The sequence below is a fragment of the Canis lupus genome, chromosome 12 (assembly GCF_048164855.1).
Source record: "Canis lupus baileyi chromosome 12, mCanLup2.hap1, whole genome shotgun sequence".
Lineage (NCBI taxonomy): Eukaryota > Metazoa > Chordata > Mammalia > Carnivora > Canidae > Canis > Canis lupus.
The window spans coordinates 59,746,660-59,773,699 of record NC_132849.1 but is presented as its reverse complement, the minus strand read 5'-3'; positions in this window follow the sequence as shown (position 1 = coordinate 59,773,699).

Below are 27,040 nucleotides of genomic sequence, written 5' to 3'. Positions count from 1 at the left end.
GACTAGGATAGTCAGGCTTAGAATCCAATGATCCCTAAGGATGTATAAGAAGACTCCAGCAAAGAACTCTTCCCAGATTGTACTGGCATTCCAGCCCGTCCTCTTAGGTACATGCTCCTATCTCAAGGGCAACACCTGTGCAGCCAAGGTATGCTAAGGATAGTCACGGGCTCTATCAATAGCCAGGTTTGACTTCAGGAATTCTAAGTCCTTAGTACCTCTGGAACCATTATCATGGCTGTGACATTACAATCAGAATGTATGGGTTGCTCATGCAACATTTCTAAACAAAGTGTTAAATTTATGTCCAGAAAACCAGAGAAATCTATAGTCAAGCAAGAAAAATTAAAAGAAAATAATGCTTTTTCTGTGAATTAAGCAACTGTTAAGCACCTGCCTTTTCACTGATTCTGTGCTCAAAAAAGAGACACGAAATTGAATGAAGACAGGTACTTGCCCTTAAAAGGCTCACAGTCTAGTATAAGAAACATAAACAGTTTGACTTATTTCACTTAGTATAATACCCACTAAATCCTTAGTATAATAGCATCCACGTTGTCACAAATGACAAGATCTCACCCTTTTTTACGTCCGTGTAATATTCCAGCATGTGTGTGTATTGCATATGCTTTTATCCATTCATCTTTATGTGGACACATAGGCTGCCTCCATATGTCAGTTATTGTAAATAATGCTGCAATAAGCGTAAAAATATATGCATATTTTTGAATTTGTGTTTTTGTTTTCTTTTGGTAAATACCCAATGGTGAGATTCCTGGATTGTAGAGTGGCTCTATTTTTAATTTTTTGCGGACCCTCCATACTGTTTTCCTCAGTGGCTGCTCCAATTTACATTCCCACCAACAGTGCAAGAAGGTTCTTTTTTCTCCACATCCTTGCCAACACTTGCTATTTCTCGTCTTTTTGATTTTAGCCATTCTTACAGGTGCAAAGTGATGTCTGATTGTGGTTTTGATTTGCATTTCCCTGATGCTTGGTGATAGTATTTCACTCATATGGAATCTAAAGGCAAGATAAACAAGCAAACATAAAGCAGAATCAGACCTACAAACACAGAGAACAAATTGATAGTTTCCAGAGGGAAGGGGTTTGGAGACATGGGCAAAATGGGTGAAGGGAAGTGGGAGATACAATCCTCTGGGTTATGGAATGAATAAGTAATGGGAATAAAAGTACAGCATAGGGAATATAGTCAGTGACATTGTAATAGCATTGGATGGTGACCACTGGCAGCTATATTTGTGGTGAGCCCAGCATAACCTATAGACGTGTTGAATCACTATGCTGTACATCTGAAACTGACATAAAATTATGTAACAACCATACTCAAATAAAAAATTTTTAGTTAAAAAAAAGAAAGACATGCACACAATCTAAACATGATGCGTGAAGGGGGATTAGATGGATGTACACAGTACTGTGAACACAGAAATGGGAGCCTCACATGTTGGAGAAGCTTCACAGAAGAAGTGCTATTTGAGCCCATAGAAAATAAGAATAAAGTCTTGATCTTTAATCTATATACCCTTTGACAATGTGTCATAGCTCCCTGTACTGATGGATGCCAATGACTAACATTTAGAAATACCAGAAAGCCAGCACAAGCCACATCCGTATGTCCCAGCCTGCTCTTACAAAGAACGGTACGGGTGTTCTTCTGAAAGGAGAGAACAAGAGGTTTTCACAACTCCACATGGCCCTTCAAAACCCAGTGAATAAGTATGTCTCATCAATGACACAAAACGCCTTCCTATTTATTGAGATAACATGTTATGCTCTTATTAAATATCTAGCAAATTCTCGTTTAAGTTAATCACCATGAGGTTTACCATTGTGAATGCAGCCAGTAATGTCTGTTAACTTTTCCAGTTGGTACTTGCCGGCGAATAAAAGTTGCACTGATTTGAGGCATCTGGGTGGCTCAGTTAAGTGTCTGCCTTCAGCTCAGATCATGATCTCAGGGTCCTGGGATCAAGCCCTAGGCCGGGCTCCCTACTCAGCAAGGAGTCGGCTTCCCCCAGTGCTTCTACCCCCTCTTCCTTCTGCTCATGCTCTCTCTCTCTCTCGCTAATAAATAAATACAATATATATATATTTTTACACAGTAGTACTGATTTTACTGATCTTGTATCCAGAAACCTCGCAAACTTACTTGTTCTAATAGTTTCTTGATTCTCTTTTTGTTTTTCCAGGTCTATGATCATACCAACTACAAATAATGAGTTTTACTTTTCCTTTTATCTCTTATTTTTCTTATCTAACAACATTGACCACCAACTCTACTTTTGTGTTCAATATGGTAATGATAATCAGCATTCTTTTATTATTTTCTTTTTGCGTGTTAGTTTCTAGTACTGGTGTTTCTCTCTTTATGCTATAGTTTATTATTATTATTTTTAAAGATTTTATTTATTTATTTATTTATTTATTTATTTATTTATTTAAGAGAGAGAAAGTGAGCACAAGCAGGGTGAGGAGCAGAGGGAGAAGCAGGATCCCCTGTTGAGCAGGGATCCCCACATGGGGTCAATCCTAGGACTAAGCCAAAGGCAGATGCTTAACTGGCTGAGCCACCTAGGTGCTCCTTTATTCTATAGTTTATTAAGCACTGGGGGGTAAAGTACCAGAAGCCTCTATGCTTCATCAATTTGACAATTCTCTCTTGCTTTTTTGTTTCTTCACACTGGCCTTTTTTTCTAGTTCCTTGAAATCTATATGCTTCTTTCCACCTCTAATCACTTGCACATAAGGTTTTCCTTTGCATCATGCAAAGGAAAAATTTTCTGGTCTTTCTGAACTTATTTCAAATGATATATTTTCTAAAAAGTCTTTCCCAATCTTCCTTTTGCCACACCAAACTTCTGAACCATTTGCTATACACTCTCAGCACCCCGTGCTCCTCTGTAAGTTCTATCAATCATTAATAATAATTTCCAGTAAGTTTATATTTAATTAAGTAACAATAGTGGTTCAATAATAGTTTAACCTTTATCTTGCCCACTAGATTATGAGTTCCATAAAATGGGAATGAGAGAGAGCACAATAACTCATTATCCCATGTATCTCTATATATGTTCATAGTGCCATGAACATGGTACATAATAAAAGTTTAAGGGGTGCCTGGTGGCCCAGTGGGATGAGTGTCTACCTTTGGCTCAGGGTCCTGGGGTTGCGCCCCAAGTCAGGCTCCCTGCTCAGTGGGGAGACTGCTTCTCCTTCTCCTTCTGCATCTGCTCCCCACTGGTATACACTCTATCTCTCTCTCCCTCCCTCTCTCTCTCTCTCTCAAGTAATTAAATAAAATCTGTTTTAAAGTTTATTTAATAAATAAACAAGGACATAGTGTAATAGAAGCAAAATACAAAGAATTTTTGAAACTTTAATACTTTTTAAATTCTTATTAATTTTCTTTTTGATGCCATTTTTATATCTAATGACTTCCTTCAGAAGTTTTTAATTGCTAAATTAAGTTTTGCTATAAATATATGTAAATCTCATCTATGAGTTTACCAAAGGCACAGCTCACTTGCAAATGGCAAAGTTGATGTACTCTACACTAACTCAAACATATACATATGCATACGTCAAAGTTGCTCATCTATTTCCCCAAAGCTGTACTTTGAGACATTAAGAGAAATGCTTTCTTAGTTGAAAGGATAATGATTGCTCATTAACAATATTTTGGTGGCAACTCCTATAGTATAGAGTATGCATGGTTCTTAGTTTCAAAGCTCTAGGCAGATAGAAATTTCCCTACATTCTAATCCTGGATTTTTCCAGTTTTGTTACTATTCCTTGAGGTAGTAGTGTCATCATAAAAATACTTTCCTCTAATTTATATTGTTAAAGCAGACAAATAATTCATTTAAAGTGTCAATCACCATTGATGTCTCTAATTTACTGTGGTTCTCAGCACCTATGTCCTTCCTTATCCATCCCCTTACCCTGAGCTAGAAATGCAAGACTGTCAGTACCATCTCCTCCAGCCACTCAATGTAGCATCTACCATTGGTGGTGACCACTTGGTGTAGCTCTAAGCACTTTCATGCATTTACTCATTTAATCCTCCCAATGACCCATTTTGACAATGAGAAAACCAAAGTAGAGTAAAATTAAGTGTCTTGACTCAGAGAGAGCATACAGTCTTATCTGCTGTCCTAAACTCTCCCCTCAACAGGACTATCTATATAAGCACTAAAATATCTATCCTTCTTTTAGAAGCAAATAAATTAAACCTAGCCTCTTAAGAGGAGTTCTTAAACTCCAGGGAAGAAACACACACATACTTCAGTACTTTACAAAGCATCCCTTCTATAATTTCTCAGAATAGATACATACATATAGCCTAGCACTTAAGATATCTTTTTATTGTCTTTCACCATAAAAAAAAAAAATGTTTTAGGCACATATCAAATTGCAGAATTGGAGAAGAAATTTAGATCTAATTGCCCCCAAGAAATCTTATCTAAGGTTCTCAACAAACAAGGAGGTCAAGAGAGTCGGGAGACAGTAAAGCTCCAGGGAGTCAATGGATTGAAAGACCCAGGTGGTAGCCGATTTGGCTTCTCCACCCTCTCTCACCACTTGTTCCTCATTGACTCAGCCTACAATCTATAGAAAAAATTATGGTAGCAAACCCAGGATCATGGAACATGGTCATGTTTATTCTTTTGACATAAAGGTTAATCATATATGAATTTAAAAGCATACTGTATCTTTATTATGATACCAGTATCATAAAATAGTAATTTTTCCTGGATCCCTGGCCTAATTAAGAGGATGTGTGAGTATCTAACACATTTTCTAAAATTCCAACATAGTCACATAAGCCTATCAGGATTTTAAGTCAAAGAAAACTCTATTAAAAGAAATTATTAATCATGACATTTAACCAGATACAAAAGTCATGAGTGGGTTTCTGTTTATTCTCTGTTGAGAATATTAGCCTACATCCCACTGTTAACCCTGGCGTGGGTAGGTTAAACCAACAGACCACAGTCTGTTTAGCATAATGTTCATCTAATCTTTAAATTAGCAAGAGTTCAGACCTTACATATGACTCTCTGACATATACACAGGCACATAGTATAGATTTAAACAGGGGTCATTTCAGAGACTAACTAAAAGGCAGAGCTAGAATTCATTAAAGACGGACAGTATTTGGCTGATTGTATACAATTTCTAAGGTTTTGCATATTTTTCTATCAGATTTCAGCTTTACTGAATACAACTGTTTGTGCACTGATTTTATTTTTCTGATTAATGATGCTAAAAGGATTTTGGTGTTTCAAACTTTGTATGCAAACCTAGTGAGCAAAATCTCCTGTAAATGTATTCTAAGCTCTTGGCATACTTACCCCAGGAGCAAATATTAACTCCAGATAGTGTTTATTAGCTTTTATAAAATAATCACTGTAATAGTGGCATGTAATTGCTAAAGGTAAATGCTTATCTAGACCAAGAATTAATCAAGTTTGAGCTCCTTAATAGAACCAGGTCAGAAATAATTTATTACTTGCACAGTTTACATTTTGAAATAACCATGTGATTTTCCTCTGATTTTGCTCTATACAGTGACTTCACAGAATTGCATTTCAACTTGCTTGTGCTATCAACATAGGAACACAGATTAGTGAGTTCTATATCATATAACACAGAGAAAGCTATGGGAGACACCATAGTTTCGCCTCTTACCTCCTATGCCCAAAACTTTTAGAGATTCGTCCAAATTAAAAAGTTGTTATGCTTCTGTGTTTAAGTATCATTCACACTTTCCTAAATATTAAGTATATCCCGATATGAAACATGCACTCTCCAGAGGCAATCATCCTATAAACATCCAAATAAAGGTGTTTGTATAGACTAAATTTTCAACTCCATCAGCTAAGTAAGTACCAAGCAATATGACTGATGGATCATATGATAAGGGGATGTTTAGTTTTGTAAGAAACCGACAAACTGTCTTCCCAAGTGGCTGTGCCATTCTGCATTCCCACCAGCTATGAGTGAGAGTTCCCATTGCTCCACTTCCTCATCAGCATTTTGTGTTGTCAATGATGCAGATTTCGGCCATTCTAATAGTTGCACAGTACTATCTCATTGTTGTTGTAATTTGCATTCACCTGGTGACATAAGAACACCTTTCCATGTGTTTACCTGCCATCCATATATCTCCATCAGTGAGGTGACTGTTCAGGTCTCTGGCCCATTTTCAAAACACTGGGTTTGTTTTCTTATTGTTGAGTTTTAAGTGCTCTTTGTGTATTTTGAACAACAGTCCTCTACCAGATAGGTCTTTTGCAAATATTTTTTCTTCACAAACCAGTCTGTGGCTTATCTCCGAATTCTCTTGATATTGTCTTTTGCAGAGCAGAGCTTTTAAATTTTAATGAAATCTAGCTTATCAATCATTTCTCTCATGGATTGTGACTTTGGTGTTCTATCTAAAAAAGCAGCACCAAACATAAGATCATCTAGATTCTCACCTATGTTATTTCCTAGGAGTTTTATAATTTGCATTTAATACTTAGGTCTATGATCTATTTTGAGTTAATTTTTGTGAAGGGTATAAGGTTTTGTTGAGGTTTTTGTTTTGTTTTGTTTTGTTTTTCCACACAGATGTCCAGTTGTTGGAGCACCATTTATCAAAGAGATTATCTTTGCTCTAATTTTATTCTCTTTGTTCTACTGTCAGAGAACACTTGACTATATTTATTTATGTGTCTATTTCTGGGTTCTCTATCCTGTTTCATCGATCTATTTGTCTATTCTTTTGCCAATACCATCCTATCCCGATTACTATAGCTTTAGAGTAAGTCTTGATGTTTGGATAGCATCGGTACTCTGACTTTCTTCTTCTTCAATAATGTGTTGGCTATTCGGGGTTTTTGCCTCTCCATATAAACTTTAGATTCAGTTTACAACATCCATAAAATAACTTGCTGAGATTTTTATTAGGATTACATTGAATCTATAGATCAAGTTGGGAAGAACTGACATCTTCACCATATTGAGTCTTCCTATTCATGAACATGGATTGTCTCTCCATTTATTTCATTTTTCTTTGATTTCATTCATCAGAGTTTTTAGTTTCCCCCATACAGATCTTGTACATATTTTGTTAGATTTGTACATAAGTAGTTCATTTTTGAGGGTATGTAAATGATACTGTGTTTTTAATTTAAATTTCATGTTCATTGTTGGAATATAGGAAAGTGACTGGCCTTTATATATTAACCTTCTATCTTGCAACCTTGATATATAATTGCTTAGTAGTTCCAGGAGTTTCTTGGTAGATCCCTTCAGACTTTCCACATAGACAAGCATGTCATCTGTGAACAAGGACAATCTGTATACCTTTGCTTTACTTACCTTGTTTTATTGAATTACAAGGTCTTACAGCATAATGCTAAAAAGCTGTGAAAGAGAACATCCCAATATCAACTTTTTATGCTTCTATTTAAATAAACCTTCATTTCAGGTATGTGTTCACATTCATTTTTAGGTAAATAAAGACATCTTTGGGAAGCTTGTTCCAAAGAATGGTTGAGAGTAAGTTGCAATTAGAATATCAATTGTTATGCAAGCCAGACTTCTAAAAGACCTTTAAAAGTCTATTTTGCCCAGGCACTTTACATATTTCTCTGCCATATTAACTTTGTCATAAGGAAAACTTCTGAGCAAACATAACTTTAATCTAACTTTTCTGTATAGTAGTTTTTGAAGCATCTGTAAGAGACAGATTTACCAAGAAGCTAAAGTTATAGGACCCTTGTCTTTCATAGGTGTCTTGAGAAGGGACCTTAAGCTGTACCATATGGTTTAAAAACTGACAGTTTTGAAAAACTTGCCAAACAAAGACATTTTAACTGCAGTCAGTTAAGATGGCTTGCTCTTTCTACTCCCAGTTCCTCCCATCACATTCTATTGGCATGGCTTGTCCATTTTTGTGTTTTGGATTAGAAGTAGAGTGAGGATACACTTAGTTTGAATTTCCTGGAATATTTTTATGATTCTGTCCCTTTCATATGTAGTTAAGTTATTGCTGTCTCGGTGTAGGAATGGTTTGCAGGAGTACCCCTGCTGCCAATGTGTCAACTCCTAAGGCATAGGGACCTGAAAGTCCAGGGGCAGAGATCATATGGCAGTGTAAATGTAGCTTACAGCACGTGGCACTAGAAATATGTGAGTTGTTGAGTCAGAAGATTTGTAGACAACCAGAAACCAATGTGTGAAAAATTATTCTATCCATTATTCATGTGAACTTGCAGAGGACACAGTTTCCATCAATGTCCAGTGGAAATTGAAATTGTCTCCCATAAGAATTCAATCGATAATGCAGCCCATGCGATTATAAATGCACCGGGAATTTGTTTATGAAAATCCAACAAAATATACACTTTCTGAATACCCATGTATGTGAGATGCAAGTCGGTTGCGTTAGTATAAACAGCAATAACATCTATGTGTAGAGTTGTATATTCTATGCATCCAGCTATCAATAATTAAAATAAATTTTAAACAAATATACTAAAAGAAGACTGAGTTACTCTTCTCCCTCTACAAAAAAAATATTATAAATCGTTGTCCAATGAAAAGTCATGCAAAGGATATGCAGCCAAAAATATAGGAATAAAGTATTATGGAGAAGTATCAAGCAGTTAATTAGTGAAAATATCATGCTATTCATCTAGATTTTGTGGTTATCTGTGGTATCTTTCAGCTTCTGAAAATTTGTTTTCTCATTCTAAATCAATGTTCACTTTCATTTTTATTTGTCTGTAATTCCTATTATTTTTCTTAAAGAGAACCTGAAAACCTGTGCCACATGCTTCATGCCACAAAAGCCAGACTTTCCCCTGGTTTCTATTATTCTACTTAATAAGATTTTGCTACAATCTAAGTAGATAAGAAACTAATGCAGCTAAATGTAAAATCATTCAAGGAACTACTGACTTCTGTCCAGATTTTGCAGCAACTCATTTTCCTAGTTGGTATTGCTATCACCTCTAACATGGATTGAGTAAGAGGAGATAAAGGAATAAAATCCCAGGAATATTCTGTAGCTGCCCCTCAGTAGCGGAAGCATGCTGAGCTACACTGCTACCCACCATCAGCCTCATTAAAGCTTGGAGGGTCTGAGGGAGGGGAGAGCAGTGGCTAGCAGGCCTGAGGGTCTACTTGATAACATCAACACACATGCCCTGAGCTCTCTTAACATCTGAGCAGGAAAAAGATGCCCTCCTGCACAGCACCAGCTAGTCCCTGGGGGAGGCCACGTTCAACTCCCATCCTGGTTACTTGATTTTCTTCTCCTAGGATCAGAGATGCTGAAGCACTGTCTTCAGCTAGGCTAAGACGAAAAGAAGAAAGGGCTGTCCCCACGACTGCAGTCCACTGCCCTGGCTCTGCTATCTATAGACACCATTCATCAGGGTTCTCCTAATGTGTGTGTATGCATATACACTTGTACACAAACATACATAGAAAGAGAAAAGAGATTTATTGTAAAGAATTGGCTTACCCGATTATGGAGGCCGAGAAGTCCCTAGACCTACAGTTGGCAAGCTGAAGACCCAGGAGAATGATGGTGTAGCTCCATTCCCAAGCTGAAGGCCTGAGAACCAAGGGAGCCATGGTGTAATTTCAGTCTGAAGGCTGCCAGACTGAAAAGCCGAGAAGATCCGATGCTCCACTTCAAGTGTAAAAGTCGGAGAAGACTAAGGTCTCAGTTCCTGAAGTCAGGCAGGAGTTCCCAGTTGGCCTTTTGCTTCTACTCTCAGTCTTCAGTGATTAGAAGATTACTCTACCCTGGGAGAGCAATCTGCTTTATTAGGCTACAGATTCAAATGTTAATCTCATCCAGAAACATCCTCACAAGCATACCCAGAATAATGTTTGACACCTTGAGGCCCAGTTACCCAGCACAGACAAGAAGCAGAGGGAATCCAATACCCTTGGTTTGGCTCTCAAGACAGGCTCCCCTCCTCCATCACCATTTCTACCTTTGGAAGAATTTCTAGACAAATGGCACTGTTCAATTCATTCTCACAGTCAGAAACCACCTACTGAGCACCAAGGCACCCAAATAGCATTTGATCCTTCTGTCATTTTAAGGAGTTGGCACTTTCCCTTTTCGACAAAAGGGAACCTAGTCTGCTCAGGCTGCCATAACAGAATATTACAGAATGGGTGGCTTAAACAACAGACATTTATTTCTCACAGTTCTAAAAAGTGGAAGTCCAAGATCAAGATGTTAGCATGGTCAACTTCTGGTAAGATTCGTCTTCCTAGCTTGGAGATAGCCAGTTTCTTATTGTGTCCTCAGAAGATGGAGAGAGAGAGAGAGAGCAAGACCTCTCATCTCATAAAGGCACTAATCCTATCCTAGGATTAGGGCTCCACTCTTATAACCCTAGCTAAACCTATCACCTCCCAAAGGCCCTATCTCCAGATTCCATCGCATTGGGGGTCAGGGCCTCAACACAGGACACAGTTCAGTCCACTGCAGAATCTATGGAGAATTTAAGTTGGGAAAGGGACATGATGAGCAGGCTAGGTTTCTTAAGTCGCTCTGATGTTAGTGGGGAAGGACATCAAAGTGGGGAAGCCTGGTGGCAGAGAGCACGAGGTGGAGACTGGAGGAGTTGGAGGGCGATATCACAGAGATATTTAGAGAAAAATCACCTAAAGCATTTAGTGGCAAATTAAAAGTTTGGCAAGGTGTGGGGTGCCTGGGTAACCCAGTCAGTTGAGCATCCGACCCTTGGTTTTAGCTCGAGTCATGATTTCAGGGTTGTGGGATCGAGCCCAGCATTGGGCTCTGCACTCAGCTCAGAGTCTGTTTGGATTCTCTCTCTCCCTCTCCTTCTGCCCCTCCCCACCTCTTTAAAAATAAATAAATAAATCTTTAAAAAAAAAAAAAGTCTGCCAAAGTGGAAGCAGAAACATACATGTGTGTTGGATGAGGGTAGGTTCCGTTCATTGTGTGATCAAGAAAGATAATCAAGGCCAACCGCTTACAGAATTTAAGAGGATATGAATTAGGAGTTGGTTTTGCTGTTTTGTTTTTTTCTTTTCCAGTTTCATAGAAGTGGCCAATTGGGCTGAAGCCTGAGATTTTGAATTTACAGATAAGCTCCTGGATGGTGTCAAGATGCTGGTCCACAGACTAGCTGCTTTGCACATCAAAGACATGGTGGGTGGGGGGCAAGGGAGGAGAACCAGCTGTAATGTCTTCAGGGACACTGTGTGCTCCATGTGGCTATAACCATATGTAGTTGTCCTGTGTGTCACGGAAAAAAATGCTAACTCTCTCTGGGCTTAGTTTTTTTTTTTTTTAATAAATTTATTTTTTATTGGTGTTCAATTTACCAACATACAGAATAACACCCAGTGCTCATCCCGTCAAGTGCCCCACTCAGTGCCCGTCACCCAGTCACCCCCACCCCCCGCCCTCCTCCCCTTCCACCACCCCTCTGGGCTTAGTTCATCCATCTTCATGTTTAAGGATTGGAGAGCAGGTGTGTACTTGGGGGTGGGGGTGGGGGGCTCCTGGGTTGCTTGCAGGTCTGTGATCACAAGACCCCTAACCTAATTGCAGTTGTTCTAGGAAAGTGAGTCAACTGCCAGCAACTAGCATCAGGCCCAGGAACACAGTACAAGTTAGGCTGCAACATGTCTTCTTTTTAAAGGAGTATTTGTATTAAAAGTAGTTTTAAAAATGGGCCAGTGGTACCTGAGGTTATTACAACAAAGTCAATTTCAAAATCAAGCTCTGCTTTAAAAATCTTCCTTCTTTGTATTCCCTCAGTGCAGACAGAGGGGAAGGTGGGCCTGGCAAGTAGGTCACCGAAGGCTGTGTATAATCAGCGCTTCTTTTAGGATTTCCAACGTGGGCTGGCTTGGGGCCTTGTTTCCATCGGGGAGGTTAAGCTTTGCACTGCACATGGTAGGTGAGTTTCTAAATCTGGGAAAACCACTGGGAATTATAAAACCCTTCAGTTCATAAAAGCTATTTTGACTCTTCACTTCTTTAAAATAATTTGCCTACAGGGTCCAAATTATAGGGTCTCCATCACCCACTAAATTAGTTGTCATGCTAATCAATTCCCTTTATGTTAACCCGGGATCCATAGCCGAGGTAGTACAAATGTAGGCCAAGTTCACTGTGTGTAATTTATTTGGTGTCAAGAAAATAAATCATCACATAGCAGAATTTATACAAAGCGCATGATTCATACCCACAAACTTACACTCTTAATTGGAAATGTGCTGTTGGCAATGCACAACATGGGTGACTGTATTTCCAGTGCTACTTTCTAACCCCAGGCTGAAAGGTGGGGGTAACTCCATGCAATACCCAGGACAGCTGCAGTGACTCCTGGGCCACAGGGCACTGGGTCTTAGGCGGAACTCAATACCCAAGGCCGGGGGGAAGGGTGGCTTTCAGGTTTATATGAATCTCACCCCTGGCAGACAATCCCTCTCTATCCTATTCTTTATTGATGCAACCTCTCTTTTGTGGTGATTTTAAAAATTGATCTCACAAGCAATTTAGCCACAGCGAGCAGGTAAACATTCTCAGAGTAAGTTAGACCAGATGAGCCTTATCAGAAGGGTCTAGAAGCTCCTGAGAATGGAGTCTCGAACTCAGAACTACAGATGAAGCTGGCAGGTCCATGGAAAACACCCTCCTAAGGGGCAGGGGACAAAGAGGAAGGAGAGGATTCTTAGAAAAGCAACGTCCCCGCCCAGACAGGCCCTGGCCACTCCAGTTACCCCATTCCCTCCCAGATACCACATAATCACTAGATGCCACATGAGCAGCCACTATGTGCTGCTGTCAGAGAGGTCGTGCCGACATTACCCCATCTAACTTCATTCCCACCAGACTCTTACAAGGTGACTTGTACTGTGGTCATTGTGTAAACAAAGCACCCATGATTCAAAAGCATGAAATGGCTCATTCATGAGCTAGAAGGTGACAGAAAAGGAACTCAAGTCAGGTCTGTCGGACTCGAGGCCCTGCACTACTCCCACTAGGCTGCACTGTCCTCTTCCTCACGCCCCTTTTGGGCTTTTCCCTGGAAGGCTGTGCACTTGGCTGAGCAGCACATGGTGACCTCCCACAGTGACCCCCTGGCTTGAGGCACTTCCAAGTCTTGGCTCAGTTCTGAGGCCTGCTGACCAGTTTCTGAACTGGGCAGGGAATAAAGTCAATTAGATCAGGCCAGATTTCTCCTCACTTCTGGTTCAACAAGTCTTTTTTTGCTTTTAAAGATTTTATCATTTTATTTGAGAGAGTGAGCACGTGCAAGCAGGGGGAAGAGCAGAGGGAGAGGGACAAGCAGACTTCCTGCTGAGTGCGGAGCCCGACATGAGGCTCCATCCCACAACCCTGAGATCATGACTTGAGCTGAAATCAAGAGTCGGACACCCAACCGACTAAGCCACCCAGGCACCTCTGGCTCACTGTGTCCTCACGGAGCAAGGAATAGTAATAACAGAAAGAAATTCATAAGGGCCTTTTCAAAAGAAGGCAATGAGATGAGGAGTCCAGCGTGGCAGGTGTCTTGGGGTGTTTTACGGCAATCCTGTGACCTGTCACCCCAGGTACTCCTCCAAACACATACATCTCAAAATAAAATAATACCTACTTGAAACATCAACAGTTGCCAATCATACTTAGTCCCCAAAACTGCCAGGTGGCACAAGGAACAGAAAGGACCTAAGAAAATTTCATTGTGTCTTTCAGAAACACCCTGAAAAGCACTATCTCTCTGGCGTTACAGGCAGCAGCTCCAACGATCATCAGAGGATAAATCATCCGTTTGCAGCAGCTGTGGGCTGCTAGTTAGGTCCAGGGCACGGGGCCAGATGCATGTGAACAAAAAGACAAAATTTGGGTTGTAAATGCCCAAGGTTTCATAGTGTCCTCTCTACGGGTTTGTGGGAAGTCCACAGCCTCTATTTTCTGACTCTGGTTCTTCTGTTTGTTTTCAAAATGTTGAAAGGAGGGGTCTGTACAGAGTGAAACCACATCAAGCTCACTCTGCCCCCACAGGGAAAAGAGCAGCTTTCCACAATTTCCTTTCCAACCTGGAACAGAATGCAGCGAGGTACAGAGTTGAGACATGGAACCAGCAAATTCCCTCAGGAGGCCTTTGCTCCAGATAGATTTTCCAAGATTTGGGCAAAACGGGGGATGTTTGCAAGCCTCGTGCCCGATTCACTTACTTTTTCCAGAGATGAGTGTTATCTCCCATCTACAGATGAGGAAACCAAAGCTCAGGAGACTAAGTAGAGGGGATCCCTGGGTGGCTCAGCACTTTAGCTCCTGCCTTCAGCCCAGGGTGTGATCCTGGAGTCCCGGGATGGAGTCCCGCATCGAGCTCCCTGCAGGGAGCCTGTTTCCCTTCTGCCCATGTCTCTGCCTTTCTCTCTCTCTCTGTCTCTCTGTCTCTCATGAATAAATAAATAAAATCTTTAAAAAAAAATAAAAAAAAAAAGAAGAAGGTTAAGTAGATGAGCCAAAGGTATAGAGGAACCGTGTAGTTCATGGGATAGCAGGGCCGCCTGAGTCACCTGGGCCCAGCTCTGGGCCTTTGTCCTCCAAGGTTCGGAGGGTGGGATGTGTTTCCCTCCCCTGCAAACCACTGTCCATCTCTTCAGACTCCCCGATCTCCTCCTGTCCCACCCTCCATCCACTGGCAAATGTCTAGCAAGGACCTCGAGCCCTCCCAGGTGCTGGCTGTGGGGGGAAGGCCATCCCTGCACCTGCCTACGAACTGCTGGGGGGGGAGGGGCTCTGAGTTCGTGCTGTGCCTCAACACGAGCAGAACTCTCAGGAAGCATTTACTGGGCACGCCCTCCACTGTGCCATTCCTGCAGGTGACCTGGGACAATGAGGGAACCAGGGGCCACATGCAAAGGTCCTTGCCAGTAGGCAAAAACGGCTTCCCTTCTGCTGAGAGGTGATCCCCTACATCAGCTTTCCCCACACCTCTCTGCAATGGGAGGCCTGGTCCCTCATTCCTGAATCCCTGCTCCTCAAACTCTAGGTGAGCTCACTTGTCTGTCCTGACAGGGATGAAAGAAAGCTGAGCCCACCCCTGATTCAGGGAAGTTCAGGAATCTATCGATAATAAGAATGGTAATATTTTGCCCTGTTTGGACCAGTTAAAAACATTTTGCACAGATCAGCTGTGAAGATTTCAACACCAGTGGCATCATCTATCGGAGATGGGAAACTAAGGCAGCTCCGCAAATCAGCCCGCATTTGAGGCTGGGAAGAACTTTGTTTGAACAAAGGAAATGTCACAGTAGTTTTGCTGACCCAACAGAAACACCTTTATGTGGCTGAAAATTGTGTTTTGCGCAGACCTGATGGCCACCCTCGGACGTGATTTCCGGGAAGCTGTTCTGACCAGGAACTCAAAGACAGATCCACGTCTGTGACCAGCTGTTTTCAGTTCTCATCGATTTTATCAGGATCCCCCCCACCCTCCACCAATAAAATTCCCAGAGGTAGGAAGTGCAGATGCTGCATAGACAAGACTTTCTCCATGTGTTCGAGCCCCCTCTCCATCTGGCTGGGGGACCTCTCGGAGGGAAGGTACGGCCGTCATAGAGCACCAGGGTAACAGCAATAACAGTCTCCTCCAGGATTAAAGATTTCCTTGGCTGGGGCGAGGCCAGAGGTACATCTATGCCCATGTGGGTGCAGATGTCGGAAAACCAGGCAAAGCTGGGTTTTGAATGAATATAATTCACCAGTCCAGCTGCAAAATGAATCTAACAATGTGATTTCACCACTCCAAAACAGCTGAGACCATGAAAGTTCAAATTGGCAGACTTCGACTTCTTACAGAGGGAACGATGGGAGCCAGGTTTTAAATGATTACAGTTTATCACTTTACAAGGTGTGCAGGTTGCCGAGGAAGTACGTGTGTGTGTTCTCTAGCTCTCTCCTCTCTTTAGAAGTTGATCACAGGAAGGCAGGAGCAGAGAGCCGGTGGAAATCACTTTGCCCTTTGGAGAGTCAAACTCTCCTTCGCCGATCCAGGCAAAATCCCACTTTATTCCAGAAGCTGAATGAGAACGCGGAACCTCTGCCTTTCTAAGAGCTGCTTCATCCCAATAGACATAGGACTCCCAAATATTGCACGACCTTTCAAATTTGCAACAAAGCATATTATTAGTTTCTGAAAACAGCTAGGACCCCAGACTGTTAATTGCAGCCAGTGGTAAGAGAGAGAGAACACGTGCATATGTGTGTGTATACACACACATATGCACACATGCACACACGGTACCCTTAAACTCATGAATAACCTTTTTTTTTTAAGAGAGAGAGAAGAGGGGGGAAGAGACGGAGGGAGAGAATCTCAAGTTGACTCCCCACTGAGCACAGAGCCCAACACAGAGCTCCATCCTACAACTCTGAGATCAAGACCTGAGCCAAAATCAAGAGTCAGACACCCAATCAACAGAACTACCCAGGTGCCCCACGGATAATTTTTTTTTCAATAGCAGCACTTTTTCTATTTCTTGTGAACATGTTCACGTAAAGGTGCAGCACCCGCGAGAGTGACCCCGGTCGGTCTGTGACCTTCGTGTACCAGGAAAGAAGAGCAAGGTAAATTGGCAGGTGAGGGGTGAGTTTCAGTTCCTGCTGACTAGAATTCAACTGGAGCATTTCGTAATTATTTGGATATTTTCACATAGGGGCAGGGGCTGGATTTGAAAAAAGAAGAAGAAGAAGAAGAAGAAGAAGAAGAAGAAGAAGAAGAAGAAGAAGAAGAAGAAGAAGAAGAAGAAAAAGGGAAGGAAAATAAAAGAGGAAAGAAAAGAAAGAAAATAAAAAAGAAAGAAAAGAAAAGAAAAAAGAAAAGAAAAGAAAAGAAAAGAAAAAGAAAAGAAAGAAAGAAAAGAAAAGAAAAGAAAAGAAAAGAAAAGAAAAGAAAAGAAAAGAAAAGAAAAGAAAAGAAAAGAAAAGAAAAGAAAAGAAAAGAAAAAGTTCTGAAAACATGTATTGGAAATTCGAGGAGGATATTTGCGGATCACATATTCCACGGAAACAGCCCTACAAAACATTTCTGCTCAGACATTGGGACTCTCCCGGCTGACACCACGCAGGTGGTTGACCCACCCAGGTGGACCCCCAGCCCCTGGGGGAGCCCCAGCCCTCATGATGCACACACACCAGGCCTACCCGGCAGGGGCGCTGGCTCAAGGCAGGGAGTCAGGTTGGTGCCTGAAAGGCCCCCTGGGGAGTGGAGGGTGCATGGGAACCCACTGCCCCCCAATCCCTGAACCCGCTGTATTCTTATTTTACATAACACGTTTGGCAGTGGCACACGTTAGGAGGGAAAAAGAGTTTCACAGTTTAATGAACTGGGGGGAGTTTGGCATCGACCGGGCTGGGTGATTTTCGAAGCGCTCAAACTTAGATCACTCTTACTGGTTTTATATTAGTGTTTCCCGCAGATGCTCTTTGGGCCTTCTTAAAGGATCTTTGGAAAAAAAAAAAAAAGGCGGGGAGGGCTTCTAACTCCTTTAGTCACAAAAGATGAGATTTTTAAAAGCATCTTAATAGGGGACGCCTGGGTGGCTCAGTGGTTTAGCACCTGCCTTTGGCCCAGGGCGCAATCCTGGTCCTGAGATCAAGTCCCACATCAGGCTCCCTGCATGGAGCCTGCTTCTCCCTCTGCCTATGTCTCTGCCTCTCTCTGTGTGTGTCTCTATGTCTACCATGAATAAATAAATAAATAAATAATATTTTTAAAAAATAAAAAATAAATAAAAGCATTTAATATCCCTTGAAAGGCAAAATCCAAACTGGGGTTGAGTGCCGTCATCCAGAACAGCTACTGCTGTGGCACTAAGACATTTTGGAACCTTCTGACCTACGTCAGCATTCGGGGGGAGGATACATTTGTCACATTTTAGGGTGTCCTTTCCTAGCTGCACTCGCTGGAAATTTCTAGGATGTATCATTTTTTTTTAATAACCAAATTGCACCATTGCCCCCCCTGACTTGCTAGCATCTTGTTAGTAATTCTGACAAATGGTCCATTTACACAATTACTGCACGGCGTATGGACGGTATTTGCAGGTTTTCTCTCATTCAGCCTCCATCTTCTCAAAGGAAGTACCCACCTCATCCGCATCTACCACCCCTTCTCCACAATCATCTCCTTCAGTATGAAAAAATTAAATCAAGAGGAAAGAAAAAATACTGGAACAGATATTAGACTTTTTTCCCCCGTTGCAAATTATCTTTACTAACCGGCTGTCTGGGAGCTGCTCCAAACTGACCTGAGGTTCTCTTTGATAACATGGTGTTTCTAAGCAACACTGCCGGGCGAGCACATGTGCAAGAGCGGTCAGCCGCCACTGTGACTTTCACCAGCACGTTCCTTTTCTCGGACATGCATTTAATTTGATGCTAGTCTTGAGTGACACCAATTTTTTACAAAGGCGCCACCAAAAAAGATGCAGATTCAGAATGCCTCCTCACACACACGGCTCTCGTGCTGTATTACTGACCCAACAAACTCCCCGATTTCCTTTTCAGGGGATCAGTAGCTAAGTGGTCAAGCACCCACAGCCCATTTGCAAAAGCGCTTCCTCCCCAAGATGCGACTCAAACATGACGAGGTGGCAATTCACGAGGTTCTTTCTCTGAGGCTCCTTCCTGACAGCCTGAAACTTCTCACCGAGGAGGTATGGGGGGGGTTTCTGCTCAGCAACTATTGTTTCTGGGCAAAGCTCACAGGGTGATGGGTGTGAAACACGGCTCCCCGCCGCACACCGTCTACCAGAGCAAGCCTAGAGGGCCCGTGGTCCTGGGGCTACATTTGATATCGCTGGACCCATGGATAATAATGGTGGTTTTTATTTTTATGGCATTTACTGACTACATAGCCTGTGCCAGGCAGTGGAGGGCTCGTGTCTTTTAATGCCCACAGCAGTTAGAAGCCTTGCGACAGCTTTAAGACTGATATTAGCAGCTCCGTGTTCAAGAGAAAGTCAATGAGGATTGAAGAAACTAAGCATTTTGGCCGAAGCCCTGTAGTGCGTCGCTAGAACCTGGGCTCACACTCAGGCCTATATTCCTCTAGACCACTGTTCTAGCCTCCCCAGTCCCTTGGATGCTCAGGATGGGGCTCACCTGCACTGACATCCAAGGCATGAGAGCATTCACGAAGGCCCCACTAACGCACTGTTGATACCGAGCGTGCTTTTGGACTCGGAGCTGTAAGAAAATTGTGTACAGTTCCACCCTCCCTATAAGGAGCTGAAAAACCTCCTGTTTGTAGGTTTTTCTGGTTATATTTACTTGTTTTACTTTTTTTTTTTTAAATATAGTCATCTGTCTTTTTTATGGGTAGAATTTGCAAATAAATCCTTCACTGAAAAAATCCTTTTATCATTTTACATTCTCAGATCCCGAAGGCACCTGTGTTCTAACTCTTCAGGGAGGCCGGGAGAGGACTCGGTATGTCCTTAACAGCTGCATTATCCCTCCCCACATGCTCAGGAGGAGACGTCGGCTCTGAACAATTTACTACATCTCCCAGACAGTCTACCATCTTCATATTTTGAAAAGCTCAGTCCCCTCTAAACAAGACCTTCCAGACACTACTGCTTTCCTCATTAATTATAAAATTCCTGCAACACACTATCTTTTATCTCTTCTTCTTTACAAAATGCCCCTGAACCCCACAATCCTAGGGTACTGATTTCCAAGCGGCAAACCAAGACCTATTAGTGAACAGGAGGAAGATTTAGTAGTTTGTAACCAGATTTTCTCTTTTAATAAACAGAATATAACATAGAATAGTATGAAAGAGATAAGAGTGTGCCATCCACGGCATTAATTCTCAACCAGGGGTCTTTTCTTCCCCCGAGGGAGCACTGGCAATGTCTGGAGATGTTGGGTGTCCTAAGTGTGGAGTAGAGGCCAGGGATGGCGTCAAACACCCCTCAGTGGACAGGACAGCCTAGGGTCTTATTGTGTGTTTGCATGTGTGTGCATGCGTGCATATGTGTGTACATGCACGTGTGTACATGTGTGTGAGTGCATATGTGTACACATGTGCGTGCACCTGTGAGAGTGCATGTGCATGTATTTATGCATGTGTGATTGCAAACATACTGTTTTTTTTTAAAAAAGATTTTATTCATTTATTTGAGAGAGTGAGAGAGAAAGCACACATGAGCAGAGAGGGAGGGAACAAGGGCCCCTGGGTGGCTCAGTGGTGAGCATCTACCTTCCCCTCAGGGCATGATCCTGGGGTCCTGGGATCGAGTCCCACATTGGGCTCCCTGCAGGGAGCCTGCTTCTCCCTCTGCCTGTGTCTGCCTCTTTCTCTGTGTCTTTAATGAATAAATAAATAAAATCTTTTAAAAAGAGACAGAGAGAGAGAGAACAAACTCCTGGCTGCACAGGGAGCCTGATGTGGGGCTCGATCCCAGGACCCTGAGATCATAACCTGAGCCGAAGGCAGATGCTTCACCGACTGAGCCACCCAGGCGCCCCCCACACACTGGGTTTGAATGGGAAATTAAAAATACATTTTTGCTATGTGACGAGCCCTACAGGTTTGCCAAATACCGTTTTTAAAACACTCACAGGCCCTCCTCTCTCTTGGCAGAAGGCAGCTGCAGATGGCCATGGGTGGGAGGAAGAACAGGGCTCTGCAAACTGTCCAGGCCTTTGCATCCCTAGGTGAGGCCGGGCAGGCCACCTACCCCGACACCTGTGGCTCCTCATCCGTGAACGGTTTCACAGTGGGACCTCGTCCCAGGGCTGTTGGCGAGGACAGAATGAGGCGACACTTGCACATGTGTCCAGGTCTTCGATCAGAGCCTCACAGACGTAAGCGCTCCGAAAACACTAGCTACTCCTGGGAACATCTTTCTGACTCTGGACCTTCGGAACAAAACTGCTTGTAGGCAGGAGTCAGCAGCCTGGAGTCAGAATAAGATGGTCGCAAACACTGACTCACCACTTCTTTCCTCGAAAGTTGAGTCAGGTAACTCCACCTGCAGCTTCTCAGCTGACTCAGCAGTGAATTAGCGATAAAAATGCCTGATCTCCAGGGGTTTTAGGAATTATGTGAGACAAGTCACATGATGGACGAGTAAGATAACACACATACACACACAAACTCAATAAATATGAATCCCCAACCCCTTCTCCGAGTGGTAAGTACCTAACAAAGTAGCCGCCACCTAGTAGTAGGGGTTTAAGAAGTAGGTAAATCGTCTAAACCTTCTCAACTGTTAATATATTCTTTCCATCTTAATGTACAAGTTACCATTATAAGTGAAGGATGAAGAGGTACAGATTGGACACGACAACATGAACAAGAGCCTCCCCTTTCCTGTGTGTGGCTCCCGCTCCATCACATGTGTAGAGATGGCAAATTCCAGTTCCTGACATGCTTCTCCACGTTCGTCTTATTTATCTTCACCATAAACCAATGAGGAGGGTGGGCGGGAGTAGTGTTCTCTCTTCACAGATGAGGAAAGAGAGACAAACCGAGCAGGAAAGGAGGACAGGAGGCACCTGGAGATAGGCCAGGGGACCCTGTCCAGGCCTGGGGCCATTCTCACTTCTCGTGGTGTTGACCTTGCCTTAGCCTCTCTACCCGATGGGCCTCGAGGGCCTCATTCATAAATTAAAGGTACAGACTGAATTGAGTCCAAGTTTCCTTTGATTTTTAAAAATCATTATAATCAGTGGAAATCTGAGACACTCCCTGAGAGAGATGGCTGGTGAACGGCCCAACCGAGACCCAGAATTCTGGCTGGCGGCTAAAGCCAAGCTCCTTCCTCAACACCCACATGTGCTCCACTCAACCAAAGGGCTCTTGACGAACACTTAAGCAAGACCCAGGCAAATTTTCCCTCCTAGAAAAGATGAATTTGTGTAACATGGTACTTTGCAAGGAGGGCTGCACAACAGCAGCAACCAAAACCCACCAAGTGTTTCTTGACCTACAGATTGAAGCTTTTGGCCGAGGACCATGGGTGACCCAACACGTTTTGCAAGAACCAAATTACAACTATATCAGTGAGTTCTAAACGGTGTCTTGTCACAAAAGCACATTCCTAATTTTTGAAAGAGCAGCTGACGTCACACAATGCTGATAAGATTTAAAACAACTGAATTTTGAAATTCACACACACACGGCCTGTGTTTTTTTTTTTCTTTTCTTTTTTTTTTTTTTTTTTAAGGCCTGTGGTTTTGACGAGGCCTTGTCTCTCTTCTCAAACGGCATGCCTTGAAATTGCACAAAGCCTGACACTCTCGTGTGAGGAAAACTCTCCCGGGGCCTTCTGGAGAAACTCCTCCAGCACAAAGCAGGCGGTGTGGAGATGTCAACCAATCTGATAAATCAGCAGGAAGCGCCCAGAATCGATGCAATTTCGGAAGCACCGCTTACTGCCCACATACTCTAAGTCTTTGAGAGGCCCCAACAATAGAGCGTAGGCATGGGCCTCGTGCTTGGCCTGCAGACCCCTCCCAGTCCCAGTCCCCACACCTCATGTCCCGGACCCCCTGCCCCTCCCATGCCATACTTTCCCACATCCCTCTGCTTTCACAGACAGTATTCCTTCTGTCTGGAATGTCCTCCCCTTCGAAAGGATCTTCTCCAGCTAAACAGCTCCTCACCCACTCACCTCCAGTCAACATCGTGCCTCCTAGCAACCTTAGTTTCTTTCCTGAAAGAGTCACCTGCCCCGTGACATGTCTATCTCCTTCACTGGGCCGTGACCTCCAAGAGGGTAAGGCCTGTCTCTTTGGTTCAACACTCCGGTCCCAGGACTTGGCTTCACCGTAGTTTAGTGACTCACGCCACATGGTCTTCTCTGCTAATCCTGAGACCCATAAGGGCCAGCGTCAGACCTACTGTGGTTTCTTTCGGGACATATAGTCAGTGGCTAATAAATATCAACTTGGTGAATTAACTATGAGTTTCTAGAGGGTAAAAAATGTCTCGATTATGTGTGTGCCCACCAGCACTCAGCACAGTGCTTATCCCATTATAGGTTCCTGCAAATGTCTGAAGTAACCGCAGGAAGGAAGGGAGGTTGAGCCCTGTTATAATCCTGGCTTGGCACGAGCTGGACTTTGTCTACCTTGGCCAGATCTGGCCTGTTAAGGACTCCTCATTACATAGTTATTCAGGGCTTGCTGCTGGCCTGGGAGCTCAACAAACCGGTCAGCTTGGCTTGACTTCTGCTCTAGTGAGTTAAGAATTCTCTTCTGTGCAAATATCACATGGCCCAGGGTATCACTCATTCTTCCCTGAACCAGCTGCTGTCATTGGGCATATCAACCAATCTAAACTTGATCTAAACCTGATTTTTTCAACTCTAAAATGAGGAATGAGGGTTACTTTGAGCTTTAAATTATATATATTCATATATATATATATATATATATATAAAGGAGCCTAGTGAACTCAGGGGTGAACTAGTGGGACCAGTGGCCAAGGGGTGAACTTTAGGGACTGACGGTGAGAGAAAAAGACCGATGGGTTGGCCTCCTAAAACACTCTCAAGGCTCTCACCTGGGATAATACCATTTTTCCCTATTTGTCTTGCCACCGCTATGCAGTTAAAACACTAAGTGCCCCACAAAGGGTGAAAATCAGCTGAGGCCAGTCAGGCTGCCTCTGTCCCCACTGTGTCAAGCCTACCAGACTGGTATCTTTAAAATTTGACTATCAATTGTGATTTCTGCCTGTACTTTTCTCTTTTAGACTTTAACTGGTGGAGAGGCCCTTGTATTAACATTCATACATCAGCGCTTCTCCAACTACAGTCTTGGGACGCGTGTCCTCAAGGTGATCCTGAGAAGGAGGAGCTCCTCGGTCAAATAAATCTGAAGGCTTGCAGGCTCTTCAGGGCCAGGCAGCGCAGCTGTGTGCTTACCTTTGCTTAGTCTGGCATTTCCTAGCCTTGCTGGATGCAGAGCGGTTAGCCGTAGAAAGCACTTGGCAAAACAAGGCTCTAGGAAAGAAGTCAGCACGCTCTTGCAGAGAGGACTCTCTCAGGCTTTGCCAACCACGTAGGGCACTGTGTCATTGGCTCTTGTATTGCTTGACCCTTTCGAGGACATTTCTTTACGACACCTTAAAAATGTTAAAGCCACCTTAGCGCATGGCTTGTGAGATAACAGGCCAAGGACTGGATGTGGCCACAGGCAGCATTTTGCCTACCTTGCTCTGGAACATTTTTCCCTGACCATGGGGCTGTCAGGTGAACTGGAGTCCAATGGCTTCTCAGAGCACCGAGTTTGAACTACCCTTGATAATCTTTACTTCTTTCTTTTTGGAAATTGTTGGAAATTGTTAGTTCTCATCAAAGTATTTCTGGGGCAATCCGAGGGCAAAGGGAAATTATAAGCATTTTTAGAAGACCCCAGATAGTGTTTTGATCCCTGTATGTCCAGTGCTGTCATATGTGCCTACGTGGGTCATCACAACCCTGTAGGGCACAGGCTGGCCACTGTGGTACTCATCCCACTGTCTTGCCCCAAGCTCTGTGCCCCTGCACAGCCCTGTCTCATGACCAGAAGGCTAAGTAGCCACAGACCATGGCCAATTCCACCCAATTTCACAGGAGCCCTAGTGCACAGAGCAGTGAGCCACACGCCGGGACCACCTGCTCAGAGCACCACCCTGGCCGCTGACCAGCTGCTCTAGCCAGGCCTGGCTACGGGTTTTTCCCACAGAACCATGTCCAATCAAGGGCTCTGGAATCAGAAACACCTGGGTTCAAATCTTGTTTCCATCATAACACAGTTTGTGTGATCTTGAACATGTTCATAAATCTCTTTAAACCCGTTTCTTGACCCAAAATGTGGTGCCGCCACCTCCCTTGCTGTATTGTCGGGAGGGGCCAGGGAGGCCAGGCAAGAAAGGTGTGTACCACCTGGACAAAGAAAGAGCAGGAGAACAACTGCTCGTCTCCCTCCTCAACAGCCCTCTCTGAAACACCCCCTTGCTGCCAAGGATGTGGAGCAGAGTGAGACAAGGCCTCTGGCCTGCCGCATCCCCCGAGACAGCTGCATTTACAGATGACACGTAAAACAATGCATATGCAGGGCCAGGGAGCACAGGGCGGGGATGATTAATTCTAGCCCAGGAGCTGGGCAAGACTTCACAGAGACCTTTGAGCTAGAATCCTAAGGGAGAAAATCAGATCTGACCAGCTGGAGAGTGGAGGCAAATCAATCTCGGGCAGGAGAGGGCAGTGGGAGCAAAGACAGAGCAGGCTCAGAGAAGCCAGCACTTGCTGGCAGGACACAGGACGTGAGAGTGGAAGCACCTTCCCCTCAGGCTCCAGTGGGGGAATCTGAAGCAGAAACCCAAGACATCTTCCCATGTATCTTCCTAAGAGACATGGCTGCTGCCCGGCCTAGGATGCTGCTAAGACCCACTCATCCTTCTCTATTCCCTCCTCTTCCACTAGCCCCGGACCTCCGCCTTGTCCCCCAGGTGGACACAGTGAAGCCCGTCCTGCCCTAAGGGCCCGCCAACTGTGTCCAAGGTCTGTCTCCCCTTTAGAACGTAACCCCCTGAGGACAGGTCATGACTTTCTCACCTCCGTGTCCCACATGTCTAGGACACCTGCCTTGTACCCCGGCTTTGCATGCTGAGTTGCAAACTTATTTATTGAAAATAAATCTAATTGGAGTGCCCTGATGGCTCAGTTGGTTAAGTGTCCAGTCTGGATTTCGGCTTGGGTCATGATCTCAGGGCTGTGAGATTGAGCCCCGTGGTAGGTGCCGCGCTGGGCTCTCTCTTCCTCCCCCTCTGCCCCTCCCCATGCCACCGCCCCCTTCTTCTCTATAAATCGATCAATCAAATTACAGGTAAGACTCTTAAAGCAGAGTACTTTGGATTTTCCTCTTCTGATGAATTCTGCATTTCTGAAATATGTTAACAGATGCTGTCTAACACTTCACTAGCTAGGCTCCATATCATATATATATATAATATATAATATTATATTATTTATAATAATATATAATAATATGTGTTATAATATATAATATTATTATATTATATTATATATAATATTAAAATATATATTATTTAAAGCTCAAGGACACCCTCATTCTTCGTTTTAGAGTTGAAAAAAAATAAACTTTAGATTGGTTGATATGCCCAATGACAGCCAGCTGCCTCAGGGAAGAATGAGTGATATCCTTGCAACTTTTCATTGGATCAACATTTACTTTACTCTAATTAACACATATAATTGAGAATATGAATTCCAAAGCAACAAAGCAAGTGTGAATTCAGACTTTTCCCCCCCTCTTTCCCCACCCACAGGCTGGTCTGTCTCTGACCCCCACCTCACATGCACACATGTACACACACGTGTACACACACACGCATACACACAGAGGATTCAAAATAATGAAGATATGCCCAATTAAGATGGGTTCCTTGTGTTATGAGGAAGCAGAAGGAAAGGCAAGATAGTATGGCAGGGTTTGTTTTCTGTCACCGACGCAGAGGAATAGATCCATCGTGCTAATAATGCCTAATGCAGCTCATTTCCTGCTTCTGAAAGCACCAGGGAGAAAATGGGCTCCCCTGAGGCCTGGTGCTCCCAATTCTCTCCCCAACCTTTGACGCATCTATCATTCCTAATACTCTCCCTGGAACTGCTGTGTCCTTAAATATTTTCCAATTACAGAACCCCATACAGAACTATGACACCTCGAGGAGCCTGGGTAGCTCAGTGGTTGAGCATCTGCCTCCAGCCCAGGGCATGATCCTGGGGTTGTAGGATCGAGTCCCACATTGCATTCCCCGCAGGGAGCCTGCTTCTCCCTCTGCCTGTGTCTCTGCCTTTCTCTCTCTGTGTCTCTCATGAATCAATAAATAAAATCTGTAAAAAAAAAAAAAAAAAAAGAGAGAGAGAGAGACCTGTGACACCTCCAGACAGCAGGCACCGGCCACCCTGCAGACTGCCCTGTGGG